Below are 6000 nucleotides of genomic sequence, written 5' to 3'. Positions count from 1 at the left end.
ACTGAGTGTGTGTGAGTGTGGGGGAGGTTATTTAGCTACAAGACAAGAGGCATGGCGCCCTTTACAGAGAGAGGGGGGTATTTGGGTCATGGGATATGATAGGAGAGAGAAAGAGGGGGTGGGGTATACTATTTTGGAAGATAGGGTAAGTTGCATGTGAGTTAGGGTGCATTATTGGTCAGTTATAATGCATTATTGGTGAGAGGTGGGGTAGCTTGAGGGGAGAGAGAAAGGAGAAAGGACAAGAGGAAGAGAGAGGGGGTGGACCTTTTGAGTGGAGGAGAGGAAAAGGGACACCCGGCGGGGCAACAGTGAAGGAAAAGGAGGCAAGGTGGGGATGGGCTACCCCGCAGGCATGAGCTAGCCTATTTTACCTTTCTTATATATTTACATAATCATACTTTATTTTTTTTCTTACTTTTTTTCAATGCCTTTTATCACTCCCTCCCTAAGAGGGGGTTTTCATGGGGTGGGGACGAGAGAAGAGGGGTATGGGAGCTTGGCTTGTGAAAAGCCCCCATCATTAGCCCTGCCCTTTTGGCTAGAGGCATTCGTGTCTCTAGCTCATCTGTTTGATCATTATCGTCGGAGGTGGCGGCTGGTGGTGTGTCCTCATCTGGAATGTCAATTGGTGGAGCCTGGTCAAATCGAAGAAAATAAGGTTTAAGTCTCCAACCATTTACCGTGGTTTTATGAAGTTTCCCATCAGCCTCCATAAGCCGGTAGCTTCCATTGGCATACTTTTTCGTGATGATGAAAGGGCCTTCCCATCGGAGCAGGAGTTTCTTATCCTTGCGCGTGTCGAAGCGATTGTCGTAGCGGAGCACCAACATTCCTTTCTTCAATTCTTTTTTCCGGAGATGCTCGTTAAAACTAAGCCGTCTATGCTCTGCTTGTGCTGCATAATAATTTATTGCTTCTTCTCTGTCCAGCTGCAGTATTTCCAAGTTGATGATGTGATCTCTCAAATGCATGTTGGGTTGTTGAAGTTGGCTTGCCATTACTCTGAGACTTTGTAGTTGCACTTCAATGGGCAAGATTGCTTCCTTACCAAATACTAGATGATAAAGTGTGAATCCCAAGGATGTACGAAATGAAGTTTTGTAGGCCCATAAAGCTGGTAGTAGATACTTATCCCAGTCTCCGGGATGATTGTTTACCTGCTTGGTAATAATTTTAGAAAACATTCCATTTACCTTTTCAACTAGGCCATTACATTGAGGGTAATATGGTGAAGAGTGCCTCCTTGTAATGCCCAGTTTCTGCATTAATTCTCCTACCCAGTCTGCTCTGAAACCTGGCCCTCTACCACAGATGATCTCTAAAGGTGTGCCAAACCTACATCATATGTGCTCGTAGATAAATTTAGCTACCTCTACCGCTGTGATTCTAGTGGTGGTTGTAGCCTCTGCCAATCTAGTCATGTAGTCGACCCCCATGATAATGTAGAATTTTCCTGAGTTGGCCCTAGGTAATGGCCCAATGGCATCGATACCCCATTTTTCAAATGGGCCATATGAGAGAATAGGTGTCTGTGGTTCAAGCATAAGTGACCTAGTGCCGGCCTTTTGACACAACTTACACGTTTTGCACCAATGGTGTACATCACGGTTGAGACTAGGCCATATGAAGCCTGCCTGCAAGATTTTACTACTTGTTATGTCTAGGGCAAAGTGACCACCACAAAACCCATCGTGACAACTAGCAATTACTCCCATGATTTCTTGAGAGAGAGGGACCTTCCTGAGTATTTGGTCCTTACCCTTACAGTACAAACCGTCATTGATGAGTCGATACCTTGTGGCCTTCCGCGTCAGCCATTTCTTTTGTCCCTTTGTTAAATCTGATGGGCATTCCTCTGTTTCCAAAAAATGCATGATGTCAGGCAAGGCATCACTGCCTTGAAATAGAGGGAGCTTTAGTTTTATTGCTCCAACCACCACTTCCTGTAGTATTTCACTTGCTAGGGCATCTGCTTCTTGGTTCTGAGCCCTTGGGATATGGTGTATTTGAACTTCTTCAAACTTACCCAACAAGGTTTTTACACCACTTAAGTGAGTCCTTAAACTAAGATTCTTGCATGTCCATGCTCCATTTACTTGCCTTACCAGAAGTAGAGCATCCCCAAATACATTAAGGCGTTGTACACCTTGCGAGATGCACCATTGTAGACCCTTGGTTAGTGCTACATACTCAGCTTCATTGTTAGAATGTGAATCTAACAATTGGCCCAACGAAAATACCTTTGTCCCTTTGTCATCAAAGACCACTATGCCTGCAGCTGCTTTGTAGGAGGCTCGCTTGTAGGCTCCATCAAAGTAGAGAGAGTATGCTCCTTCTACCATCGGTGGTACTGGAGGTAATCGGACTTCTCCTTCCATAGATTGCTTCTCCTTCCTTTCAAAGACTTGGTAGGTCATGAGTCCCCCCAAACTTGCCCTTGTCGTGCTTTCTACATGTACCGTGTAGTCAAACTCTTGCAGACAAACTAGCCATTTAGTAATTCTAGAAGACACATCCATGTGTTGTACAACATAGGGAAATATTTCATCCATGGTTAGAATCACAAATTGCTTAGGCAGCACATATGACCTAAACTTTGTAGTTGCAAATCTAAGAGCTAGGACTAAGTGTTCCACATGGGTGAAACCTTTCTCTCCTGCTGTCATCATTCGACTAGAGAAGTAGATTGGCCTCATGAAAGATGTCTTCGTATCCTTTTGGAGTATCACAACCCCCAATGAGTCATCACCAACACTTGAGGTGACATAGAATTTTTCATCCCACTTAGGTGGTGAGATAGTTGGCAAAGTGGCTAAGACCTCCTTTACCTTGTTGTAGTGATGTTCGCTTTCCTTGTCCCAAGTGAAAGTTGATCTTTGAGTGAGTTGTTGCAGTGGTAGAACAAGTTGTGATAGTAGATGTATGAATCTACTTAAGTACCTCACCTTCTGTAGAAAAGAGACCAGTTGACGTGTGGTCGTTGGTGAAGGTAGGGCTATGAGTGTGGACACCTTACTTGGGTCGGCGTTGATACCTTTTGCTGAAATTTCATGGCCTAGTAGAATGACTTTACTCTCCCCAATGTGGCATTTATCCACATTTAATTGCCCACCTAGGCTCTGCAACCTGGCCAAACCTTCAGTTACCTTTTCTAAATGTGAAATACGAGAGCTATATATACAAAAATCATCAATGAACACTCTTATGGATGTTCCAAAGAACGGTTGAAAAACATATGTGACATATCTTTGGAATGTGGCAGGTGCATTTGTGAGACCAAATGGCATAACCCTGTATGCAAAACAACCCCATGGCGTGATAAAAGTGGTTTTTAGCTGATCTTCCAAGGCTATGCGTATTTGAAAGTATCCAGAATAACCATCACAGACGGTATAGCATTCAAAACCCGCTACTTCATTCAGAATTCCATCCAAGAAAGGGAGAGGAAAGTGGTCTCTCTTTGTAGCTGCATTTAGTGGTTTGTAGTCAACACAGACCCTCCACTTACCATTCTTTTTAGGCGTCACCACTACGGGTGACACCCATTCTGAGTTTTCTACAGGATAGCTGAATCCCGCCTCCAGCAGTTTCCTTACCTCGGCCAAGAGTGCCTTTTCTTGTATGACCCCCAGTCGTCATAGCTTTTGCACAACTGGTTTTACCCCTTCCTTCAGCTTAATATGATGTTCCACCACTGTAATGCCTGTGATTCTTTCATAGCTGTCAATGAACAGGTTAGGAAATCCCATCAACATTTGCAAAAAACTATCTTTCTCCCCAAGTGTTAATTCCGTAGACAACATACCCTTCAACCTACTTCCTCCTAGGCTAGGTGATTTTCTCTCCTCTTCATTGGGTTTCCCTTTTGGTGATGGATCACCAGTTGTGCTTACCCTTTGTGGATCCTTCATAATGATACCCATCACATCAATGGAACTGTCACTTTCATCGGTGGATGTGGTCTCCTCCTCAGAACTGGAAGATTTGCTAGTGGTTTCATCTGCCGATGTTTCCAGATTCATTTGCTTCTGCTTGCCAATCCTCATGTCGTAGTAGATTGTCTCCCCTTTCTTACCGGTCATGCGTAGAAGGCCAGTACCCCAGTCCTATTTTGCCTTCATGGCCATCAACCATGGCCTTCCCAAAATTAGTGGATAGCCCTCCCCCTTAGTAGGCATTACAAAAACATCTACCTCTACCTCCGTGTTGAAAGCTTTGATTTTCACGGCACTTACCACACCCACATACTTTACTTTTGCGTTGTTTTCCATCTTTGCCTTGCATGGAGAAGGCCTGTCAACCTCGAGCCCTAATCGAAGCATCATAGCTTCGCTCATTACGCAGATTTGTGCACCTCCATCAATGTAGGTGTTTCCAACCCTCTTTCCTTTTATGTTTACGTCGACAATTGGAAGGATGTCATCCATGTTGCATCCCGAAATTGCTCCGGCTACCTTTGTTTTGGAGCGTCTTGTACTTACCATTTTAGACCATTGTCGCCCTACTTTTGGTGCAAGATGTAGCAGTTGTGGCCATGTAATCTTCGGTCCTTGCTCTGCCACATCCAATGTTAGATCATAGGGCTTAAAACTTTCCCCTAGCTGGAAGTCGATCATGCCCAATTTCCGTCGTGGCCTAGATGGCCTCTTGCTAATTTCTCCTCTCATGCTTCTCTCATCATCTGATTGTGTAGCTTTCTCCCTCCTAGCTCTTTTCACAGTCATGGCTTCAAGTGGTTCTAAAAAGTTTACCTTCTCCTTACCCTTGTCCCTCTCCTTTGCTCTGGGTGGATCCACTACTATGGCTTTTCCTTTCTCTTCTAGCCTTATGATGTTTACAGGGAGATCAGGTGGCGGGGCTGGTGGAAGAGGTGGGATGGATGCTTGTAGTGGTGTCTGGGGTGGACGTAGAATTTGTGTTGGTGGGGGTGGTGCTCGGGGTGGGGGTGTTCTTTCTCTAGGGGGTGACAATTGGTTCCTCCTACCTCCTCTATTATAGTTTTGTCGTGGTTTGGGACAGTAGTACATATCGTGACCGTCTTCTCCGTAGTTGTAGCAATGATACTCCCTGTTTTGTCGTCGTGATCTTCCAGGGTCTTGATCTCTTTCTCGACTCCTCCCTTGCTGTATTAAGTGGACAGACAAATTCTGCAGTTGGTCAATAATATGGGCCAACATATCTTGTTGGTCATCTCTTACCCCAAGAGCCGATGGTGGTGGTATGGTGGTTGTCGTAGTTGCTGGTTGACGCGATGTTTCTACTTCTGTTGACTCGGTTTCTTTGGCTTTCATTCACAGCTTCTTATCCTTAAGGCGAGCAATCTCAATGGCTAACTCGTACGTAGCCGGAAATCTACCTTTCACCTTCACCTTGAGAAGCGGCCATAAGCCATGCGTGAACCAATCTTTTTTTAGGAAATCGGGTGCGGCTTCCCCCCTTGCCAGTGAATCAACCCACCGTTCCCACAAATCCACAAATTTGGACTCATAGGTGGCATATTCTAAAAGACCCTCATGCTTCAAGTCTCTCAACTTGTCCCACAACTTTTCTGAAGTGGTACCTCCCCCAAAGCGCCCCTTAAAAGCGGTTTTTAAGGATTCCTAGTCATCCTTGGTTGCTTGTGGAAGTGCATTGTACCATGATCTAGCTTCTAGCTTCATGAGATGCTTAAAGATTCTAACCCGGGATTCATCCGTATCTTTGTTGCTCACTACACATGCTAATTCAAAGTCATCTAGGAAGTCTGTTACCAAATCCTCCCCCTTCTTTCCTTTAAATGTTGGAAATGCTACACTTGCCATGATTACTGAGAGAGAGCTAGAAAGACACACTGCTTAACTTGCAAAAGTTTTTTTCTTCTTTACAAGGAGGCGTGTATACCCTCTTATACTAGGACATAGATTAAAACATCAAACGGTACATTGCCTTGTACCAAAGGTAGGACAAATGGTTGACCTAATGCCAGAACCTCAAAAAATCGCTCCCCACCCAGCATGG

Source organism: Adiantum capillus-veneris, chromosome 18 (genome assembly GCF_014529385.1).
Source record: "Adiantum capillus-veneris isolate H3 chromosome 18, ASM1452938v2, whole genome shotgun sequence".
NCBI lineage: Eukaryota > Viridiplantae > Streptophyta > Polypodiopsida > Polypodiales > Pteridaceae > Adiantum > Adiantum capillus-veneris.
This window is presented reverse-complemented; position numbering follows the sequence as displayed.